The sequence below is a fragment of the Hyperoodon ampullatus genome, assembly GCF_949752795.1.
Source record: "Hyperoodon ampullatus genome assembly, chromosome: 4".
Taxonomy (NCBI): Eukaryota; Metazoa; Chordata; class Mammalia; order Artiodactyla; family Ziphiidae; genus Hyperoodon; species Hyperoodon ampullatus.
Genome location: NC_136917.1, coordinates 68,122,870 through 68,148,970, shown reverse-complemented (window position 1 = coordinate 68,148,970; position 26,101 = coordinate 68,122,870).

Genomic DNA, 26,101 nt, shown 5'->3' with positions numbered 1-26,101 from the left:
ACTCTGAATTCTTTTTCAGGTAGACTGCCTATTACCTTTTCATTTGTTTGGTCTGGTGGGTTTTTACCTTGCTCCTTCATCTGCTGCATATTTCTCTGTCTTCTCATTTTGCTTAACTTACTGTGTTTGGGGTCTCCTTTTTGCAGGCTGCAGGTTCATAGCTCTGGTTGTTTTTGGTGTCTGCCCCCAGTGGGTGAGGTTGTTTCAGTGACTTGTGTAGGCTTCCTGGTGGAGGGGACTGGTGCCTGTGTTCTGGTGGGTGGGGCTGGATCTTGTCTTTCTGGTAGGCAGGGCCACGTCCAGTGGTGTGTTTTGGGGCATCTGTGAACTTACTGTGATTTTAGGCAGCCTCTCTGCCAATGAGTGGTGTTGTGTTCCTGTCTTGCTAGTTGTTTTGCATGGGGCATCCAGCACTGGAGCTTGCTGGCTGTTGGGTGAAGCTGGGTCTTAGCGTTGAGACAGAGATCTCTGAGAGAGCTCGTACCGATTGATATTACATGGGACTGGGAGGTCTCTGGTGGTCCAATGTCCTGAACTTGGCTCTCCCACCTTGGAGGCTCAGGCCTGACACCAGGCCCGAGCACCAAGACCCTGTCAGCTACACAGCCAGTTATGTGGGGATTTTCTTGCTTTTTGGGATGTCTGAGGTCTTCTGCCAGCGTTCAGTAGGTATTCTGTAGGAGTTGTTTCACATGTAGTTGTATTTTTGATGTGTTTGTAGGGAGGAAGGTGATCTCTACATCTTACTCCTCCGCCGTCTTGAAGGTCCCCCTGCAGTAGGAGACTCCACTGAAGACCCAACCTCTGCAAGAGCTAGAGGTACAGAGGCATTTTTCTCAGAGGGTTTGCAGCTTCCTTTTTTTTTCTCTTTTCCTTTGTATTTCGTCTAGTTTCACTTGTTCACAGGGTGACTCATGCAGAGGCCTCATACCCGACAGTTCAGATCTGAGTGTCTAGTGAGAAATGGCTGTGCTGACACCTCAGCTCAGTGGGTCAGGCCGTGTGTGGAAGCGCTGCCCCTGACACTGCAACTCAAGATCTAGATTCCAATCTTCTAATGCTGACATTTTGACGCTCTGAGGCCTACGAAATGATTTAGCTGCATAAATTGTAGAATTGTACTGGTTTTTTTTGGTAACTTCTAACTCATTTTCAGAATGAAAGAGTGATAGAGTTTTTAAGCTGCAGATGGACCATTAGAATAATGTAGTTCTATTCCCTTGTTTCAACAATGGAAAATTATATTAATGAATTCCAAAACAGTAAAATTGCTTGTTCAAGCTTTCACTTCTAGCTAGACTAGATTAGACCAGAAGCCAGTGTAGTTCTCTTTTCAGTAAAATTGAGTTACGAATAGAAACATTGATATTGATTTGTTAGTATAATGTATAAATAGTGCTTTTGTGTAAACTTTTGTTAGTCCTAGAAAATAATCCTAAAATTACTGGCTCAAAATTTCACAGCTAGCTAGACTGTATCAAACATTTTATCATGAATTTCAATCTGTTTGCATTCATACATTATGTAGTACTTACACAAAAATTCGTTTGTATTGTGGGCTTGTTTTATTGTTATGGAAATTAGCAGTCCTCGGACATAATTCTAAAATAATAAAATCAGCTTATGTGTGTATATTTGAAATAAAATATTGAAAATAAAACAGTGCTTCAATTATCTAACTAGAGAATCAGAGCTTACTTTACTTTAGAAATGCTTGAAAAATAATACAAAAGTCTGGCCATCTGTGTATGTGAGGTCAGCAAGAAGACTCAGCTACTCAAACTAGGCTATGTGATGTGCCATAGAGATGTGTCAAGAGGCCAGCATATTTCCTGAAAACTTATCTTGCAAAATGTTTCCCTGTTTACAGTATTTCTCTGCATTCTAAGATATTGCTCTGGCACAGTCAATGTGAACAAAGAGTCTGTTGTTAATACATAAAGTTCCCCCCTCCCCTTTTCATGATATTTGATACTTCATGGCCACAAGAGATCTAAAGACGTCTGGGTGCTGAAGGAAAGAAGTGGAATGAAGCTGTTAGGACTTTTGTACTCAGATTCTTGGGTGGGAAAATTAGTAAGCTCTGTTTGGTTTTTTTTGCAGCTTTATATAGATAACAATCTGTGGTGTGTTCATTTTACCTTGGCCCCATTCCCACATCCTAATCCAAATCTTGCCATTAGGTATAGGTATGCTTTTCCTTCTTTCCTGATGCTTGCACTTGGGTGGGAGCTCATTTGTGTATCTTAAATACAGAGTCTTTGTTTTTGTTTTATGTCAGTGGGAGCTGTGGAGCATCATGTTAATCTTGGAGCTTCTTGGACTAAATTAAGAAAGGGATACTTAAAGATACTCACATGGCACAAAGGAAGAACACATGGAGTAACATGGAGTAATTTTCTACAAAGAGAGTCCTGAACAATTTCTCTTATCCCTGTTCACACATGCTGCTCCTTCCATCAAGCAGTGAGATGTATGTCTCACCCTTTAAACCTAGACTAGCCTAGTGATTTGCTTTGATCAGTAATATGAGGGTGAAGGGAGATTCTGGGATTTCTGAGCCCAGACTTTGAGAGACCTTGTAGGCTTCCCTTTTGCTATCTCAAAAACTGGCTGCCATTTAGAGAAGTCTGACTGTTCCTGGAAGATGAAAGATTCCAAAGGGAGAGAAAGACGTCCAGATGGCCCCCAGCCATTTCAGCCAGCTCCGTTGAGGCAATAGACATGTGAGTGAGGTCATCTTGGGCTTTCCAGCAGATTCCATGTAGAGCAAAAGAACTGCCCGATTGAACTCAGTCACTCCTCAGAATCATGAAAAATAGTGAATTGTGGTTGTTTTAAGCTCCTAATTGGAGGTTAATTTGTTATGCAGCAATTAATAAGTAAAACAGGATCCTTCTACATTTGGCACAGCAGATACTCTCACTTCAGCCTATTACCCTAAATAAATCTGTTTTGATTTTCTTGTGTGTGTGTGTGTGACTCTCCAGTGCATTTGATTCTTCTGTTAGTGCCTTTTCCAAACTTTGGTTTCTGAGTCACCACCCTCTCCTGATTCTCTTCTAATCTTAATTCTTTTTCATCTCCATTATCAAGGGCCTTCCTTATCTCACCATTAAATATGGATGGTTCCAAGGTTTGAATCTTGTCTCCCTTCCCTCTTTGTGTTTGTGGTATATATTCTCTTTCATGCCTCCCTCTATAACTCATGACTCCCTTAACCGTCTATTTTCTAAGTCTCCAAAATTTCTAACTCAAACCAGATTCCTTTTCTGTCATTTAGATTCTCACCTTCAACTATGTGCTAGAAATCTCTGCCTAAATATCTAAGAATTTCAAACTTGGTCCTAAACTAAGCTCCTAAATCCTTACCCTAAAATTATGTGGATGTGGTTTTTTCAATTATTACTTAATGTACTTATTTGCTTTGGTCTCTAACTATTCTTCTGAGTCACACATCTGAGCTGATCTTCCTATTGCTCCTCTCTCATAGCTAATCAGCCGCTATGTTTTTACAACTCTAACTGGAATGTGTCTCTCAGATCTATCCCTTCCTTTTTTCTGGTTTAAACTAGGCTGTCAATATTTATTACCTGAACTAAATCAATTATCTCCTAAATTGTTTCCTTGTCTTTATTCCTTTAGTTAAGTGGATTTTTCCAAAATGCAGATGTAATCATGTAACTTCCTGCCTTAAGTCATTAAAAGGCTCCCTCCGGTGTAGCAGAACTTTCTGTCTGGTGTCTGGGCACAATTATATGTGTGCACAGTAGTGAGTCTGTAAATGTTTGACAACCTGCTCTCCATGAGGAAAAAAAAGTATGCATGTGAATAATGTACACACAGACATATACATACGTGTGTGCATGTATACATATATACATAAATTTGTTATATTTTACTGAGGCACAGCATACAGTCTACAAATAATTTTTTAAATGCAATACTGTACCTTGTAAATTCAGTATAGCTGACTGATTCTCATAGGCTGCTTCTGTTGATTTTTGCTGAACTGCTGTGTCTGGATCCATGCTATGGTGGCAGTTGATAAACAACTATAGCTCTGATGTGAATGTTAATGATATTTTCATTTACATTATTGATTAAGATGAACACAAACAGTAATGTCATGTTGGAACTTCACTCGATAGTCAATAACAGCAACTTCTTTGCTGAATCACGTAAGTTTTCTAATACTGGAAGTATACGACCTCAATTTTGAGGTGCTAGTCACAGTGAAACAGTTAGAACTATGACATACTTTAAGTATAACCTGCACTATTAACATTTTATCCATCTCCAACTTTCTTAAGCTCAATCAACAAAACAATAAATAAAAACGTGATCTGTAGCATTTGCTGATTTTTCCTGGCATCCGTTCTCCCACCATGGCCAATTTCAAGCTACCAACATGATGTCACTACATGAGGATTTGGAAGGAAATGCACAGGAGCACACAATTATTTAGTATTTCTACTTTTCAGGTGCAGTAGACATTACCTCAAAAGCACACCTAAGAGTAAGGTGTAGTAAAATAATTGGGAAGTAATAAGGTTTGAATATTATGTTTGTTTTTAGTATAATTTCTTTGATTGTAAGTTTATATAATGTGCTATTTAGTAATGGCTATGTTTATCAGTCAGCTTGCAAAACTCTTCAGATTTGAACAGTTGGCTCTCTTTAACCTGTAATGTTAGCTGTATCCAGCACACAACTTGGTGTGCCCAAGGTCTTCATCTTCTCCTAGAGGAAGCTTTTGGGGTGTGCCTCAGTGATGCCTGAGTTCTTGACCCTCATCCAAGAGCTCCTGCTAATTTTTCACATCCCGTATGAAGCTTTGATGAAACTACCCCTTGCCCAGGCAAATGGAGATGACTTCTTCCATAGTTATGCCCCGTGCTTACCACTTACCTTCCTCTACCTCCTGTGACATTTATCATCTATATCGTTATTCCTTCTCATTTTCCTACTACACTAATAGTCTTAAGAATCTATAACAAAGAACTGTGACGCTATTATTGGGTACTCAATTTATTGTCTAGGAATAAATGTATGAAAGGTGAATGCACTGTTAGGACTGACAGGGAATAGGAAATTGAAAATTGTCCCAGAATGCAGGGCTCTCTCTACCATACTGGCCAACCGACTTTCAGTGACATCATCTAGCAGATAAAAACCAAAGTGACTCACTTTGATCGGGGTTAGTGAGATAGCACTGAAGAATAACAGAGAGGTGTCTGTCACCACTCTCCTTAGTAAAGGATCAGTAAGCTCCTTAAAAGAGCAAAAAGACTTCAAAAGATTATATTTCAGAGAATCTGGCAAGATACTACATTATAAACTTTGTCAGAAAATTTTAAGTAATAAGAGCTGTCAGAAATAACAAAATTCTTAGCCTTATAGGAGCCTTACCTTGTATGCTTTTGACTAGTATTTTCTTACCATATGCAGCATCTGAAGATCAACTAGCAATATCACCACTTCCAAAAAAGAAAGTAAAACACCTATAGGAAACAACTTCAGAGCATTTGTGACATCCCAGTCACTACTCATAATGTGCTTTGAGTTTAAAAGCAAAGCAGTAAGGCTGAATCCTGTCTGTATTGCACTCTTCCAATTTACTGTGTGGCTTGTGTTTGAACATGTTCTGGGGCACACACTACCTCTCTCACTTCTTATGCTGTATTTGGCAAAACCTGAAAACCAGTGAGGCTGATAATAGAGGTCTGAAACCAAGCCAGTCTCTTATCATCATGGCTGCATTACCTTCAAACCCACTCTGCTGGGCTTGACGAAGGTTGGCAAAAGATAATAGCACTGCCAAGGTCCTCCGTGTCCACGGGGAGTCCTTGCCAACAGAACAAAAGAAACTTCATAAAGACTAATTTAAATACCTGAATGCAGGGCTCTCTGAAGCCATATGATCACAGAATGACCAGCTTGGCATGATCACTTTTCATTCATAGAATGTGAATCTTTTAGGTTGCCACAGATCAGTAATAAGAAAAATAAAGACTTTTGTCAAATACCAACTGTATTCAATGCTGAGTATCACTAACTTTGTAACACTATTAAAGCTAACTGCCAGCAGTAAATGAAGAGATTCACCAACAGACTGTATATTTTCATATTGTGTCAGGAACTTAGAGAAAATCTTATACCTATTATCTATATTTGATATAAGATATAAAATCCAGATATAAGGTTGGTAAAATACAGACTACTGGAGGTGCATTTGCTCACCCAAGATCACAAAGTTTGAAAGTGGCAAAGGCAAATTTGAACACAGGCCTGTGTAACTCCAAAGTTACATTCTTTGCACTATACAAGTAAATAAAGATACGTTTTATACATTAGACATTAAAGTTCTAGTTATCACTGTCAATAACCTTAGTCATAATGTGACAGTGCCATTTTTAAGTACAGAGGTTAGTGTTATGAATGTACTTCATTTCACTGTGGGCTAAAATATAAACATCTGAAACATTTGGATGTGTATTCATGTCTACAAATATTCACACTTTAGCTGAAATGCAGAAATTTATGGACTTCCTCTCTTCTTGCTGTGCACACTCTTTACTGATATAATGTCATTTTTTTCATTCAGCAAACACCATTGACCAAGGATCAGGAAATGTGTTAAGCATTGCTAGTACCCAGTGAATAAGACAAGCAGGATTCCTGCCACCTAAAGAACTAACAGTTTAGTTGAAGAAGGCAGATCGTAAACACACAAAAAAGTAAACACATAAATATCTATGATCATTACAGACTGTGAAACTTGTTATGAAGGAAATATGCAATATGACATGGCAGAGAATAATTAGAAGGCAACTACTAAAAGTCAAATAATGTGTTACTGCTACTGAAGAAAATAGCAGTAGCTCAAAAGGGAGTATATCCGAGCCTTTCTAGGAAGGAAAAAAAAACGCATTCGTAGATGTTGACATCAACCTCTCTGCACAATATGCATGGTTTGAAAAGGAATCAGTTCTTCCATTCAAAATTATGCATTGTCTGATATTGCAGGTGCTATGAAAAAAGGAAGAATTTAACAAGTGATAACCTTTACTTGAAACCTTAGTATCTGTCAGTAATTTTTTGTTCTTTATAGGGAGTTAATGAATGATTTTTTGTTTCTGTTTTGGAAAAGTAAACCCTCTTTTCTGCCACGGAGACAGGATTGCAGCTACAGACAGTTTGCATCAGTGGGTTCCCAGGAATCATTAGGAAAAGTGACATGACAGAGTTGAAAGAGCCAAGCGCCCTGGACAATCTTGGATCCCCAGTCACTATGATATGTTCTTCCACAGGTCATAACCGTTTCTTTACAATGTCTAAAATAAGAGTATTGCATCATTCACCAAATGATGACTGAGATTCATTCCAACTCTAACAATCTCTGATTTTGTGTTCGAATTCAAATAAACTATATATAAATATGTAAATTATCTATCTATTGAGACAGAGAGGAAATTTGTTAAAGTGGCATAAAGAACTCTCTGTTTTGGGACTTCCGTGGTGGTGCAATGGTTAAGAATCCGCCTGCCAGTGCAGGGGACACGGGTTCGATCCCTGGTCCACGAAGATACCACATGCCGCAGAGAAACTAAGCCCATACACACACCCCATGCACCACAACTACTGAGCTTGCATGCCACAACTACTGAAGCCCCAGCACCTTGCTCTGCAATGAGAAGCCACCTCCCCGCAACAAAGAGTAGCCACCCCCCGCCCCGGCCTGTTCACCGCAACTAAAGAAAGCCTGCACACAGCAACGAAGACCCAACACAGCCAAAAATAAATAAAATTAAATCTTAAAAAAAAAAAAAGAACTCTCTGTTTAGATCTGTTAATATTCTGGATATTGGTTCAGAAAAACCTTACTCTAAAGTTTTTGATATGAATAGCACATGACTAGTTAACAATTTTCTAGTCCAGTGCCCTCATTTTGAAGAGGTAACTGCAGCCCAGAGGCATGAAGGACTTAGCCACTGTGCTAGTGGCAATGGCCAAACCGACACCAGGGCTCCAGACCTAACCCAGTCCTTTGTCTCTCAGATTAACTATGGTTTATGTCCTGTCACATATTAATTTTTAAATCTGAATCTGCCATGTTCTGTTTCTGAACTTATTTCTGTTTTTTGTTGTTCATTATAAAGTTATTAATAATTTGGAGATAGAATTCAACCAATATCATGATAACCTTGTTTCTTACTCCAGGCCCTATTTCCAAGTCAGTGCCCATGAAAAAAAGGTAGGAGAATATGTAATTTAATTTACCTGCTTTGTTCTTTCTTGTTCTTTTTGAACTCTCTTCTTTTCTTTTAATGATAAAAACAAATCCCTGCACTATCATTGAGACACTGATGGTTTTTCATCTACATAGATCCTCAGATTTTATATTTGACATCTAAGTCTAGCCACGTACAAAAAGGAGTCAAGTTTCACAGTGCTATTTTATGAAATTGTTATTTATACCATTTGCAACAAATAGAGAAGCAAAATAGGAGTTACAATCATGAACTCTCTCTTAAAATTCTCTGAATAATCTAGCTACCCAAAAGACATAAAAACATATATCCAAACAAAAACTTGTACACTAATATTCATAGCAGCATTATTTATAATAGAGTGGACACAACACAGATTGTCCATTAAAGGATGAATGGATAAACACATGAGGTATATCCAGACACGACATATTATTTGGCAATGAAATGGAATGAAGTATTGATATATGATGCAATATAGATGAATTTCGACAAATTACGCTAAGTGAAGAAATGAGAATATGACTGTATGATTTCTTTATAAGAGAAGTCCAGAATGTGCAAGTCTATAGAGACAAAAAGTAGATTAGCAGTTACCTGGGGCTGGGAGTGAAATGGAAGTGACTGCTATTGCATATAGGGTTTCTTTCAGAGCTGATGAAAATGTTCTAATTTTAGATAGTGGTAATATTTGCATAATTCTGTGAATATACTAAAACCCCTAAATTTTATACTTTATATGGGTGAATTTTATGGTGTATAAATTATATCTCAGTAAAGTTGCTTTAAAAATCATCTGTCTACCAAGAAGTTGGGCTTACCTTTCTCATGCACCAACTTAATCTTTAGCATCTGTGAGAAACTGAAAGTATTTTCATAGATATGAATTAAAGTTTCATAGAGCTGGAAGGAATATTTGAATTCATAGTATAATAGTCAAAGTCTTATGCTCTGATGCCAGATTGCTTAGGTGTGAATCTGGCTCTGTTAGTTACAAGTTGTGTTATCTTGGACAAAAGGTATTTATTTTCTTTAATCCTCAGATTTCTAATCTATAGAAAAGGATAATAATAGTACCCAGCTCATAGGTAAATTAATTGCTATTTTGTGAAGTTTGGGCTAACATGATATAGTTCAAATAATTGAATCATTGATAGTCATATGATGCAGTTCAATTACCTCATTTTACAAATGTGGTACTACTGTTGGTATTAGGTTTTAAAGAAGTTATGTCAAGTTGCACAAAATCACGTAGTAAAATAAAACAACTATAAGCTATCAAATGCCTTTGCATTGTTTTTAAGAAATAAAATTTGGATTTTAATTTTTTTCCCCTTAAAGAACTACTTTGTTTCATTGTTGGGCTAAAATGTGTCTCACTTTGAAATAATTTAATGAATTTAGTCCTTATAGGTTTATTTGTTTCTTGTAAAAAGGGCAATTGGATGAAAGCTAAAGAGTACACACTGGGTTCATATAATGATTATATGGACTGACGGAAACTAAAAATACATTTTGTATTTAATTCAGTTTAAATTCTCTAGATCATCCTCAAAGGAATGTTCACGAACTTTGAAGACACATGATAGGTGACTTGCAGTTTTAAGGAAATTTATTAAATTAACCATTTGTATCCAGTTATCTTTAATGGGAATGATATTAAAGAATTGTAACATAGAGCTGAAATACTAGATTTCCAAGTATAATATGATTTAGAAATATACCACCATAAATATAAAATAGTTCAGTAGTTAAATGAAATAATTTCTGCTAGGTTTTTGTTTCATGCTTTTGATTCCTAGGTAAGATTTAAATTGATTCAGGAAAGTAGTCACAAAATTGGGTTTACTTGCTGAACTGGGAGACAGAGAGCAAGAAGGTAAGAAACAAAGAATCAGGAGACAGAAAGAAAATGACAAAAACATAGCAATTACACTCATTAGCAGTTTTGAAAAGAGTAACATTATTTGATCTTGTTGTAACTCTATGCTTGTGTCATAAAGCAGATATATAAAAATGGTCTCTGGACTGGAATGCAAAGTTCTATAGCTTTAAAGCAATTAATCTAACTAGTCTTTAAAATTCTAAAGTCATTTAGAAATGTAAACTAAAAAGCTTTTTAAACAGCATTTTTCCTCTATGGAAATAAAAGGGATGAGAGCAAAATACAAACTTTGAGATTTGACTGCATTTATAATCCTGACACATTTGGTAAACATTTTGATAATGTTGAGTTCAAGTTTAAACAAATGACAAAGATATGTATAAAACTTAAGTTTCTTAACTTAAACTTTATCTGTATATCTGATTAGTTACATCCCTCACTTTTACATCACATCCCCAAAAGAAAATATTTGATGAACGCTAGTGTCAATAGTTGCAATTACCAGAGTTCTAAAATTTGTAGCTTAAATAAAGAACAAGTAAGGGAGAATTAAACTAAGTAAATAATTGAAGCATTTATTTTATTTATTCATCTTTGTCTTTTGTGTGTGCTTAATGTATTTTGAGGAGCATTCTACCAGCTCTTCTTTTTGTTTTCCTAATGAAACCTTTACTAAAGCAAACAATTCTGGAGATGGAAGGGTAAGAGGATGTGGAGCTCACCTCCCCCCATGAATACCTCACAAAGACATCTACAATGTGGAACAATTCTCACTGAAAACTAACTGGAATCTGACAGAAGGATTCCTGTACAACTAAGGGTATAAGAAAGATACACATGTAATCAGGTAAGAAGGGAAGAAGAGCAGTCAGGTTGAGACTTGTGCCCCCAGCAGGGAGAATATACAGGCAGATACCAACCCTGGGCAGTGAAAGCTGAGAGCCACAGTTTGAGAGCCACAGTCCTGAGTCCTACACACGGGAGACAAACCTCCTTGGCTGGTTGGAGGACCTCTGGCAATAACAAGAGGGCTGTGCTAAGGCTGGACTCTGCTGGTGAGGAGTACACATATGCTGGCTTCCCCCAAGGCAGGGAGGAAAGAGCAGCTGCCAGGTTTCCTGTGACCCACTTGGCACATGCTCCCACTCAAGCCTAGTGGATGTTTGGCCTTGCTCACTCCATGTCACAGCAAGGCATGTGGAACATTCTCCAGAATAGATCACATGCTAGGCCACAAAGCAAGTCTCGCCAAATTTAAGAGGATAGAAATTATATCAAGCTTTTTTTTCTGACCACAAGATTATGAAACTCGAAATCAATCGTAGAAAGAAAAATGGGAAAAGAATGAACACATGGAGACTAAGCAACATGCTACTAAAATACCAATCAGCCAATAAAGAAATCAAAGAGGGAATCAGAAAATATCTTAAGGCAAATGAAAATGAGAACACAGCTTTCCAAATTCTATGGGAGGCAGCAAGATAAGTTCTAAGAGAGGAGTTTATAGCAATACAGGCCTTCCTCAAGAAACAAGAAGAATCTCAAACAACATAACCTACCACCTCAAGGAATTAGAAAAAGGAGAATAAATAAAGCCCAATGTCAGCAGAAGGAAGGAAACAATAAAGATCAGATAGGAAATAAAATAGATATAAAAATAGATAAGATCAATGAAACTAAGAGGTGTCTTTTTGAAAAGATAAATGAAATTGATAAACCTTTAGCCAGGCTCACTAAGAAGAAAAGAGAGAGGACCTAAATAGAGAAAATAAGGAATGAAAGAGGAGAAAAAACAGCCAGTAACCACAGAGATATAAAAAATCATGAGAATATTGTGAACAGTTATACACAAACAAACTGGGCAACCTAGAAGAAATGGACAAATTTCTAGAAACATACAGCCTGCCAAGACTGAGTCAAGAAGAAACAGAAAATCTTAACAGATGATCACTGGTAGTGAAATTGAATTTGTAATTTAAAAATTACAGAAATCGGGCTTCCCTGGTGGTGCAGTGGTTGAGAGTCCGCCTGCCGATGCAGGGGACACGGGTTCGTGCCCCAGTCCGGGAAGATCCCACATGCCGCGGAGCGGCTGGGCCCGTGAGACATGGCTGCTGAGCCTGCACATCCGGAGCCTGTGCTCCACAACGGGAGAGGCCACAACAGTGAGGGGCCTGCGTACCGCAAAAAAAAAAAAAAAAAAAATTACATAAATCAAGTCTTGGACCAGATGACTTCACAAGGGAATTCTACCAAATATATAAAGAAGAGCTAATACCTATCCTTCTCAAACTATTCCAAAGAATTGAAGAGGACAGAACACTCCCAAATTCACTCTGTGAGGCCATATTTACCCTGATACTAAAACTAGATAGGCACTACAAAAAATGAAAATGACAGGCTCAGGTCTTTTATGAATATAAATGCAAATATCTTCAACAAAATGTTAGCAATTAGAATCCTACAATATATAAAAAGGATCGTGTACCATGATCAAGTGAGATTTATTCCAGTGACCCAAGGATGGTTCAATATTGCCAAATTAATCAATGTACTGTACCACATTAACAAAAGGATGTATAAAAAAATCACATGATCTTCTCAATAGATGCAGAAAAAGCATTTGAGAAAATTCAACATCCATTCATGAAAAATTCTCATCAAATTTAGTATATAGGGACCATATCTCAACATAATAAAGGCTATTTATGACAGACCCACAGCTTAACATACTCAATGGTGAAAAGCGAAAGCCTTTTCTCTAAAGTCAGGAATAGAAAGGAATGCCCACTTTCACCATTTCTATTTAACGCAGTAATAGAAATCCTAGCCACAGCAATCAGAAAAGAAATAAAAGGCATCCAGATTGGAAAGGAAGAAGTAGAACTGTCACTATTTGCAGATGACATGATACTTTATATAGAAAACTCTAAAGTCTCCACCAAAAAACATTAGAATAAATGAATTCAACAGTCACAGGATACAAGATTTATATACAGAAATCTGTATATTAATCTGTTGCTTTTCTATACACACTAATAATGAACTATCAGAAAGAGAGAGTAAAAAAAAAATCACATCAAAAAGAATAAAACACCTGGAAATAAATTTAACCAAGGAGATGAAAGACCTTTGCACTGAAAACTATAAAACATTGATGAAGGAAATTGAAGCTGATACAAAGAAATGGAAAGATATCCCATGCTTTTGGATTGGTAGAATCAGTATTGTTAGAATAGCCATACTATCCAAAACAATCTGCAGATTTAATGCAATCTCTATCAAAATACCTACAATATTTTTCACAGAAGTAGAACAAATAATATTAAAGTTCATATGGAACCACAAAAGACCCCAAATTGTCAAGGCATTCTGGGTAAAAAAGAGCAAAGCTGGACTTTCCCAGACTTCACACTATACTACAAAGCTACAAAGCTACAGTAATCAAAACAGCATGGTACGGGGGACAAAAAAAGATACCTAGATTGACGGAACAGGATAGAGAGCCCAGAAATAAACCCACACATCTATGGTCAGTTAATCTATGGCAAAGAAGGCAAGAATATACAACAGAGGAAAGATGGTCTCTTCAGTAAATGGTGCTGAGAAACCTGGACAGCTACATGTAAAAGAATGAGATAAGAAAATTTCCTCACACTATATGCAAAAATAAACTTAAAAGGGATTAAAAACCTAAAAGTCAGACTGGAAACCATAAAACTCCCAGAAGAGAATATAGGCACTCTTTGACAAAAATTGTAGCAATATTTTTGAGGTTTCTGTCCCCTAAGGCAAAAGAATTAAAGGAAAAATAAACAAATGAGACCTAATTAAACTTAGATGCTTTTGCACAGCAAAGGAAACCATCAACAACACTAAAAGACAACCTATGGAATGAGAAAAAATATTTTCAAATGATATGACCAATAAGGAGTTAATATCCAAAATATACAAACAATTCATACAGCTCAATATAAAAAAAACAATCTAATCAAAAAATGGGCAGAAGACCTGAATAGACATTTTTTCCAAAGAAGCCATACAGATGGCTAACAGGGACATGAAATGATTATCAACATTGCTAATTATTAAAGAAAATGCAAATCAAAACCACGATGAGATATCACCTCACACCTGTCAGAATGGCTATCATCAATAAGTTTACAAACAACAAATGTTGGTGAGGATGTGGAGAAAAAGGGAACTTTTGTGCACAGCTGGTGGGAATGTAAATTGATGCAGCCATTATGGAAAGCAGTATGGAGGTTACTCAAAAACTAAAAATAGAACTACCATTTGATCCAGCAATTCCACTCCTAGGTATACATAGGAAAAAACCAAAAACACTAATTCGAAAAGATGTGTGCACCCCACTGTTCATAGCAGCACTATTTACAATAGTCAAGGTATGGAAGCAACCCAAATGTCTATCAACAGATGAATGGATAAAGAAATGTGGTGCATATATGCAATGCAATATTGCTCACCCAATAAAAAAGAATGAAATTCTGCCCTTTGCTGCAACACAGATGGACCTAGAGAATATTATGCTTAGTGAAATAAGTTAGAGAAAGACAAATACTTTATGATAGCACTTATATGTGGAATCTAAAAAATAAACAAACAAATGTAAATAGCAAAGAGAAACAGATTCACAGATACAGAAAGCAAACTAGTGGTTACCAGAGGGAGGAGCGAAGAGTGGAGGGGCAAGATAGGGGCATGGGCTTAAGAGATACAAACTATTGTTTATAGAATAGATAAGCAACAAGGATGCATTGTACAGCACAGGGAATTACAGCCATTATCTTGTAATAACTTTTAATGGAGTATAATCTTTAAAAGTACTGAATCACTATGCTGTAAACCTGAAACTAATATATCATAAATCAACTATACTTCCATAAAAAATAATAAAGCAAACAACTGTAACCTATTATTTCAGTTCCACCCGCATTATTACATTTTTTAATAAATTTATTTATTTAATTTATTTTTGGCTGCATTGGGTCTTCGTTGCTGCATGCAGACTTCCTCTAGTTGTGGCGACCAGGGGTTACTCTTTGCTGTGGTATGCGGGCTTCTCATTGCGGTGGCTTCTCTTGTTGTGGAGCACGGGCACTTCAGTAGTTGTGGCCTGTGGGCTCTAGAGCGCAGGTTCAGTAGTTGTGGCACACGAGCTTTGTTGCTCCGTGGCATGTGGGATCTTCCCGGACCAGGGCTCGAACCCATGTCCCCTGCATTGGCAGGTGGATTCTTAACCACTGCGCCAGAGGGAAGCCCCCACCTGCATTATTAAAATGTACGGTATTAGAGCCATGGTAGATAAAAGAATTTTTAAAAATATGGTCACTACTGTGTAGTAGCCCAACTCAGGGGAATTTACACACACTTAATGAGTAATGGATTTAAGCTCTCTATGACAAATGCCAAAACAAAGTTAACTGAAGATCACTATGAAAATATCTGGGAAGGAGAATTAATTATTCCTAAGGGAATTGTGTCAGACTCCTTCTAAGCATTAGCAGCTAGTCTGGCTTTTAACAGAAGTGTAGGTAGGGTTAGACAAGTAACTGTGTAGCATTAAGAAAGACTGCAACAGGAAGTAGTAACTTAAGGCAGGGCATATCCTGAGAACAAAAAGTAAATAGTTATGGGACTCTTTATTCTACAATTCATTTTATCTTCCCCTTTTGGATATCATAATTCAGCAAACTGAAGCGGCCATACAACATTTTGACCCAACACTTTCTGTGCTCATGGCTCACAGAAAGAGGTTATCTAGGGTTTGTATGAATCTGAAGCCCCTGGCATTTTGCCCATTTTTCCAGCAGGACTGTAAGGACCTGTGCTTTCATGGTCCATTGACATGTCACTCCTTGATGTGTTCAACTTTCTCTGGTACCGCAGTTTGGGTGCTGGATTCTTGGCCTCTAAAGAACAGCTTGAAGACATGGCTCATGTGTGTGACATAGCACATGTTCTCACAACTTATGTGGTCTTATAGAACCTGTTCTGCAAGCTTCCACATCTCCGTTTTATGGATAAATGCATTTGAAAAGCATAAATCAATTTTATAACATTTGTTATTTTAAATCTGCCAAGAATAATGAAACTTTCTCAGTTCTAGAGGAGAAACGGAGCAAGGAAGATATTCATCACACAATTTGAATGAAAGATGACTGGTAGGTTGATTTCCTTTCTCTGAGAAATTTGGTCTTTGTTGCTAGAATGTTCTGTTTGGAACACGAATCACACAAATCACTGAACCATTGATTTGACTATTAAAGTTGTTTTAAAATAAATTTTCATTTTTCACATTGTTGGTTCAATATTTGTTAGGAACAGTAGTAAACTATATAATTCATCACTTGCACTGTGGAGATTGTATAAAAAGAAAGAAGTACACATCAAAGGTACCCATGTAATGTTTAAAAAAAACTCTACAAATTCACTTCTATTCTGTGAAAAAAAAATCAAATTAAAGGATTCCTTTCAGTCAAATCCACCTACAAGCATAAATTTTAAGTATTAATAGATATAAGGATCATGTTAAATTTGAGATAAATGCATATATTTATCGCATGTCCACCTACATCTCTGGATCATGCTCAGTTTTTCCATAAGCAACTTTAATAAATTAACAGAATGCGTTAGTGAATAGAGTAGTTCATAGCCAATAATTTTAGTCCTTCTATCCCTGAAGAAATGCTAAAGTACCAGATTCATTAACTTAATGAGGTTACATTAAACACTTGGATAAAATAGCCAGCACTAAAGGCAACAGTCCAAAGGAGGAAGCACGCTGATGTCAAATAGGTTTAATTGTGAGGGCTGGCTTAGTTCTGTTGGTGGTGAGACCTAAAATACAATGCCATGAATATTTTAAAATATGAAGTTATCTGGATTTAGGGAGAAACAAAACTCTGATTAAGTAATTGTATCAACAATACGATTGGGAGAAGGGAGTGATGGTACAGTTGCCATTTGTTTGCTGATCCTTTCCAAAACTAATCCTTCGCTAAGCTCTAATTTTATCATTTAAATCAGCTTCCTAAAATTACCACCGTATGCTAGATGTATTGAAGAATGCAAGAAAGTATGGTGGTAGCTTTATTCATCTTGATGTATAAATTAACCTTAAAAAAATAGAAAGTCTGTATGCTAAATGTTATTGCTTGATTCCTTTAAAAAATTTATGCAGGAATTATTTTCCATATTGCAGTAATACTCTAAGCCAACCTAAAGTTGAGAGATTTCTTTGAGAAAATATTCAGCTCTTTATATGGATATCTCTTGAAAAAATTAAGTCCATTTTTATAGTGAATGCACAAAACTAGTCAACAGGAATGTTAATCACTGGGCTGTATCTCATGTGAATGTCAAAAAAGGTTCCAAACAAGATTAATGAAAATGACCAGAGTCACATCGACTGAAAAACAACAACAACAGCAAAAAAACACAACCTAAAGTTGAGAGTTATGTTTTATTCAGTGGACAAAACTGAGAACTTAAGCCTGGGACACAGCATCTGAGATAACTCTGAGAGACTGCTCCGAAGAGGCAAGGGAGGGGAGCCAGGCTATAGAGGCGTTTTGGCAACAAGGACAAGGTACGAAGTACATGGTTGGGCGGGGGGCCCAGGGAGAGTGGCTACAGTGTCTGATGGTTTGATGACGGGCATTGTTTCCATTCTGAGTTCCCTCAGGGCACACCATCAGGGCAGCTGTAGTGGCTGATGGCTGCAACATCCTTTGTTTACTGATACAGCGAGAGGCATTTTTAGTTCACAGTCATAATAATCATACCTCAGAAAATTGGGGGATTGCCCAGTTTTTTAAGATTCAGAGTCACCCTACCAGCTGTCTTCTCAGACTTAGAAGCCTACCAATCTCTATTCTGCTAATATTTATTAGCTACTTTCCTGTCTCTTCACCCTGTATGTCTTACCTTAGGTTTATGTTCCCCCTACCAAACTAAGAACTCACTCTTTCCTATGAAGGTCTTTTTGGCTTGTCATTACATATGGATTCTGTTTACTCCTGTCCACTACTACTTTTTGCTCTCTTTTTCCTCTCTTTCACTTTCTGTTCCACCAGGCAAATGACCTCTGACTATTTCCAGTTCAGATTATCAACAGAAAGGAAGCCTCTAATTGCTGAGCAGCTTTTTCCAAGCTATTGATTGACACTCTTGAGTTATAGGCCAATTGTTATAATATAATCATGTTTAACCAGAAGGATGGCACCCTTACAACACTGTCATGTCAACTTACACAAAAAGAATTTCTGGCTTTCGGTGTAAAGTACATTTATTTCTCAGAATATTGAATTCTCTTATGAAATGTGCATACGTCTGCAGTTTATAAAACACAGATGAAAAAATGTTCACACGTTTAGAGTATAAATAAGTAACTAGTAAGCACAAACGTTGTTAGAGGTAAGCTGATTCATAGGATGTATTCGATAAAGATAAACACTTAGCATATTACTCTTAAACACAGTAAGGAGTGGACAGTATTCCATTGTATGAATATATCACATTTTCTTTATCCATTCATCTGTTGATGGACAGTTGGGTTGTTTCAGTATCTTGGCTATTGTGAATAAAGTGGAAGTGAATAATGGCAGTGTTAATCTTTCCTGGGGATCCTGATTTTAATTCCTTTGGATAAATACCCAGAAGTGGGATTACTTCTGGGTATTTTAATTTTAATTTTTGAGGAAATTTTATACTATTTTCCACAGTGGCTACTCCATTTTACATTCCTACTAACAGTGGACAAGGGGTCCAGTTTCTCCATATCCTCACAAACACTTTTTTATCCATTTGCAACAACATGGATGAACCTGAAGGAAATTATACTAAGTGAAATAAGTGAGACTCAGAAGGACAAACACTCCATGACTCTACCATGATAAGGTATCTAAAACAGGCAAACTCATATAAGAAGAAGTCAAACTTGTAGAAGCAGAGAACAGGATGGTAGTTGCCAGGGTCTGAGGGGAGCGGGAAATGGGGAGCTGTTGTTCAGTGGGCATAAAATTTCAGTTATGCAGGATGAATAAGTTCTAGAGACCTGCTGTACCACATCGTGTCTGTAGTTAAAAATACTGTATTGTACATTTAAATAGTTAAGAAGGTACATCTCATTTTGTGTTCTTATAACAGAAAAAGAAGTACAAGGAAACTTTTAGAGGTGATGGGTATGTCTATTACCTCAATTGTGGTAATGGTTTCACAGGTGTGTGCATATGTACAAATTCATCAAATTTCAAGCCCAACCCAACATTTGACTAGATTAACACAAATCCTTTCTGTACGCTAAAGGTGCAGAAGAAGGAAAGGTATGCTCATCTCCAAGCATAAGATAAACTTGCCTCAGAATCTGCTGTGCTTTAACCTGTCTAGCTTCCAAAGAAAATTACAAGACATTGGAAAAGTCAAGAATAAATGAAGTCTGAAGATACGAAGTAATTATCAGAACCAGCCTTGGAGATGACCGAGGTGCTAGAACTCACAAGGAATTTAAAATAACTATGAATAATATGTTTTTAAAAAGCTCTAATGAAAAAGTTAGCCAACATGCAAGAACAGATGGGTAATTTAAGCATAGAGTTGGAAACCAGGAAAGAGTCAAATGGAAATACTAGAAATCAAAAACACAGCAACAGAGATGATGAAGTTTTCTATTTACTTCATTTTTCAGATCTCTGAAAATAAAATTTATTTGTTATTTAGCTCCTTACTTTACACTTGTACCAATACAAGAATTCAGACGGAATTGACCTGTCAAGTGTTTTAAACTTATCTTTACTTCTATTGGATTGCTTGAGTAAAAAAAAAAAGAATAAAAACAAGCAAATCCAATAGAAAGTTATTTTACTGGCTCAACTATGTTTAAGGGTGTATGTGTAAATGTATCTTTAAACTGATTTTATCAAATTTAATCAAAATAGCTGAATTAATTTCTGCATAAAGCCAATAATTTTAAATAGATGGGTTTGAGTGTAAAGATGGGAAAGGGGTTTGTGCCTGAAACTAAGAACGCTAATTATTCTAGAAATTTCTGCACATCAGACAAGCGTGCAAACTTTCAGGCAGTAACAATTTTCTGTTTCAGGTTAGACTAAATTTCCCAGGGAATTCCATTAAATTGGATTGTTCTGTGGGAACACAACAGTGTGTGATATAAAACAGCCCCCAACAATTTACTAAATTGCTTTTTCATCAAGCTGTATTTTTTTAAAGTATAAATGATCAGTTTAAGCATTTCTCCTCAGCATAATACACATAAGGCAAGATCAAGACAATCTTGAGTGGCAATCCAATCAGTGTTCTGTTGAATAGTGCTATTTCAAAAATAATAATCATACAAATTCTACCCACAGGTACTGCTGTGAATAATGATATTTATTGTTTGTTCAGTGCTGACAGTGGGCAGACACAGCCCCTGACCTGGAGGTTTATAATATTGAAGAGAACCTAGACAGCCAAGGAAATCTGAATAAACTATGCCAGTGAGTGCGAGGCTTTGCGACTTACGCACATCTATAAATTTCTCTTCCTTTTCTCTTAATTTCTCCCCCTTTATTCTTGTAACACGCTGTATATCAAGTAAATACATTACGGAAATTTTTTTCAGATTTCTTACTGATAGTTTACATTAAGCAAATCACATCTTAATTTGTAATATATAAAGTTCTTTAACATAATTTAAGCTGAGATCGCTGACAGGTCTTCACAGGGAGTTTGAGATTAAATCTGTAAATATTTGTATTTTAATAAAAATATATTAAGTCCTACAATTTTTTTCCTCATTTTTGGAGAAAGGAGGTTATTTTGGTTGGATAACAAAAAGAATAAGGAAGGAAGATCCATTAATTACACACTACTTATTCATAGATACTTGGTGTATTGTTTTAGCTAACAGTTTTTCAGTACCATATTTGAGCCTTTACTAGTGGATTTTGTTCTAAAGCAAGGTTTACTTGAGAACTTTTAAAAAAAAAGCTTTTGAAGTAATATATTTGAAGTAATAAACACACATAGATTTAAATAAATCTTTTATTTAAGTACATATAGTATAGAATTACACATTGAACATTTGGAAATCATGAGTTTAATGTGATATAAATTAACTGTTTAGATCAACAGAAATATATTGTTGCCTTCATAAAGAGAACACCATTTCTCACAAAGCACTTTAAAACAAAAATCAATATCTAGCACATATATGTATGCTTCTGAGATGGAAGACCAGTTTATAATCATCTTGAATTTTTATAAGAGTTTATTTATCCTGTGATAATATTTGAAAGGCTTTCCAGAAACAGGAAGACATAAGTTTCTGGTTCTAATTTAAATAGTCATATGATATGTGACCTTAATGTAGTAAGAGGTATTCTGGCCAGGGTAGTTTCTTCTGTGGATCAAGTGTATTTTTGTTAAATTGTAAAAATTTAAAACAAATGTCTCCCAAGCTGGAAAAAAAAACCTCAAGGGCATCGTCAGTCATAGGTTTAAAACACATGCCCAAATAATTAACAGCTAAATCATAGAAGAAAAAAAAAATAAGAACTTTTCCTGAACAATTTGTGGTATTATTTAAAGTCTTCTCTTAGAAGGCAATTGTTCTAGAGTGACTGATTTTCTCTTTGCACTTTCACTCAATAAACATTAATGAGTCAATTATGTAAAAGTAGAAATAAAGCAAGACAGAGAAGCATTGAGCACTTTGAATTGTGTTTTTTTCTTTTAAACAGTCTTTAGTGGAATTTTTAAAAGTTGCAGAGAATTAAATGACACAATAGAAAATATGAAAAGTTTCTCTCTCTGTAGCTCTCCCTATTACACCTAACATAAATTCTCATTCCTTTGATGTATTTCAATATTTTGTTGTATACTCTGCCATTCCTTTCTGCATATTCATGCAACTATATACACCCAATATATATCAGAGGAAATGCATTACATTATGACTTTTAAAAAACTTTATAATATAGTGTATACCTTTTTCCATATCAGTAGAAAAGGTCAATGCTTTTTGAAAGATGAGCTGTAAATTGTTCCATCATTTGCCTAATGATGAACATGGAGACTATCTCCCAGTTTAGTGCCACTGTAAACGGTGGTGCCATAAACATCCTTATCCAATATCCTTAGGTTTCTGGGCTTCTCTCTCTCTCCAACATAGATTTCCTCAAGTGGGATTGAACGACCAGTGGAATATGTCACTCTAAACTTTGCTGAAGATGGCCAGTTCCATTTGCAAAGAGGGCTTAGCACCCACTCTCAGAAGCAAGGTAAGACTGTTCCCACCTCGCACACTTCACCTTCACTTTTATCACTCTCTTTTTTTAGGGCATTAAAAAAAAATCAAAACAGGATCTTTTGTAATAATCTGCATTACTCTCCCTAGTGGTGAAATTAAGCAACTTTTCATACAATTGTTTTCCATTTGTATTTCCTCTTTTCTCAATGATTTATTCTATCCTTTACCCATTTTTCTTTCTGACTGCTCATCTTCTTCTCAGTTAATTTATAGGAACTCTTTTTGCATTAGGGACATTGACCTTTTGTCTGTCCTGTGTGTTTTTTTATTTTTTCTAAATTATGTTTTTAATACATTTAAAAAAAAATGAAGTCAAATGTTTTTTTCTTTATGACTTTTTAGCCTTTCTATACTGTTTCAAAAGCCTCCCCCCAACCAAAGATTATTCAAATATTCCCCTACAATGTAATAATATTTTTCTGCTGGCATATTAGGGAATCAGCAGTAGTAGAGGCCAGATAAACTTTAGTGAGGGAAGTAGATGCTGTAAGTTAAGGAATAGCTTCCATACATGCCCCCAGTGCTTTTCAGTTATTCTCTCCCTGATCAATGATGGATATGCAGAAAGAGGCTGGCTGATGTCATCAGTGAGGGCTTTTTTGTATAATCCTGGACTAAGCCTCTCTTTCACAGAGCGGGGCTTTTGAGGAGCATTCACATGGGATAAAAATGTCTTCCACTCTGGGAAGTTCTTGAACTTCCACTTCAAGAAATTCATACACATAATTCTTATACAGGCTTTTTTCTCACTGATCCTTTAATCAGATTCCTTCCTAGTTTCTTGCAACCTCGGAAAACCATTAACCACCATTCATTAATCAGTATAAAAACTTACTTCATGCCATGCCTCTTTCCAGCTGGGTGGACAAAAAAGATGTACTGCTTGAAATTCAGCCCACTGTCCTTCAGGACAACTCCAGAGTTGGGGTGTAACATTGCAATTGTCCACTTGCGGTTGGTGCCAGCAAATTGCACAGAGAAACCAATGAACCAGGGCTGAATTTATTCCTTTTTAATTTTCAGCTGATCTTAGAGACCTTCCCATGGAACAATAGATAAGGTTTGTGGGAGAGACTTCAGTGAGATAAGCGTGCTCATATTTTGAGAGAACAGTATGAGAAATGTGGCCGTCAGGACCTGCCTAGACTTAATCCTGTATATGCAAGTTCTGTTTGGTGAGAGAGTGTTTCTGGACAAGTTTAGCTAGATTCCTCCCTCTGGCCCTTCCTTTCTTCCTTCCGTCCTTCCTTTTTCCTTTCCTCCATCTAACAGAAAATATTTTCTAGGCAATTATTATATACCAGGTATCATTCCAGAATCTGGGGAATAGTGGTGAGCAAGACAGGTCCATCCCTTCCTTCATTAACCTTCATGTATTAATACCTTAGTAGAACACAATAGTACTTGATTCATGATGAGTGGCTCAGTTTACTTGGTCATCTGCTATTCCACAGTCAGGTACTCTGTCTCAATCATGGTCTAGTAGAAAGCTAAAAGCTTTTTTAAAGAACGGAACAGTTATTTACAGAAGAGGACGTGGCAAGGCTTCAGCATTTTTAGGGCCTCTGTTTTGATTTTCTAATCATGTCTCACCGCTGCTCCAAACAGGGATGAGATTATACACACACATTCCTAATGCCCCTCTTAATTTCCTGGGTCTATAGGGTACATAGGCAGAGCTATTTGCACCCCAACAAGACCGATAGGAGAAAATTTGGTTGCTCTGAACCATGCTCATAGTGTGCCATTCTTTGGATCAACTAGAAAATAGGTTGGAAAGGCTAACTCAAGTAAGTATATATTTTCTCCAAAATCCAAAGAACCCATAAAATATTTTTCTTACTGGTGGAGGTACAAGATACGGCAAAATATTTCTTTACTTTGAAAGGGAGATCCTGACTTGTCCCAAATCACTAGACTCCCAGAAACTTCACTGAAGTGGTAGGCCCTTAATCTCTCAATCTTCAATATATGTGCTTTCCATCAAGAATGGCTACATCATGCTCTCTGTCTACTATCAGCATTATTATTAATCTAATGAAGAAGCATTATGTCCCTTGGGGGAATATAAACTTTAATGTCCCTGTGGACTAAGTTACAGAAAGCATTAGAAAGTAGTCATATTCTAGGAGAAATTTGTACTTTGATCTCTTTCAGGTAAAACAGATATCTTCCATTGCTTTATATTATAGAGATAAAGGCAGTGATATTACCAAATCACTAACTGCCTGTTAACTGTTGGAGGCTATATGTAGTTGTCCAAATAAAAAGGCCATATCTAGAAAAGCAGCTAACATTGATTAAATATACAGCAATCATTTATTATTCACCAGGGCCTGTCATCTGCACAGGTGAGTTAAATAGGAATAGGGAAAAAAAATCAGCACTTTTGCATTTTCTAAGTCTTTGATAGAGGCACCAATTTCCACAGTTTCACAGTAATTCAGGGTTACTTTGATTTATAATTTTGGTTTGGAGGGGGAGTTCAAGTGGTTTCCATTTGGTGTATTTTCCCTTTAGCCCCTTACCCTATGTGTTGGGAAACCCATGTGAGAGGTCTGCCAGTTCATAGTATTTCTATTCTTAGTACATATTCAGCAAGTGGAGAAAAAGCACAGCATTGTGACAGAGATTGCTAGATTTTCCCTAAAATCTACTTCCTCTTTTCCCTCTGTAAAATGTTAGGCTAGGGCTTCCCTGGTGGTGCAGTGGTTCAGAGTCCGCCTGCCGATGCAGGGGACACGAGTTCGTGCCCCGGTCCTGGAAGATCCCACATGCCATGGAGCGGCTGGGCCCGTGAGCCATGGCCACTGAGCCTGCGCGTCCAGAGCCTGTGCTCCGCAATGGGAGAGGCCACAACAGTGAGAGGCCTGTGTACCGCAAAAAAAAAGAAAAAAAAATGTTACGCTATATTTCCTGCCCTCCCTGTATATAGGGATGATCCCATAGTCAGAGTTTGCCAAAAGACTGTGAACAGGTGAGATGTAGACCATTCTAAGGTTTTTTAGAAACACGTCTGCCTCTTCATGTGCCTTCCCCTTCCATAGACTGGGTGCTGCTAACAAGGTTACGGGACATGGAAGAGCCCTGAGAAGGAGGGAACCTGGGCCCTAAAGCATAAGGAGCACCTGCCTGGACTGTCACCTAAGTGAGAAATATATTTATATTGTTGTTCAGCCATTATATATTCGGGAATATATATTTGTTACCATAGTCTTATGAATAGCGTAGATTCAGGATTTCATTGGGCCTATCATAAGCTGACTCAGATCAAAATTCATTTATGATTTTCAGAAGCGCCCACTCTTAACATGTAAATTGCAATGCATGTTGGGTCCTCAGGGATTCGTGTTTTCTCAGAGCTTATGTCCAACCATAAAACTCAAAAGATCTGGGCATATTCTATTTCCCAAAGCAAAATAATCTTAGTAAAGTGTTACAGGTTCTTTTCTGGCAGGCAAGAAGGAAGATTGGCTTAAACATGATGTTATCTTCAGGTCTTCTCAGGGGTGTCCAGGCTTTCCTTCATTCAAGGGACTGAAGGCAATGTACTGAGTCAGGTCCAGGAATTTGTTAAGGAGACCATGATCCTCTATTTTAATGGATCGT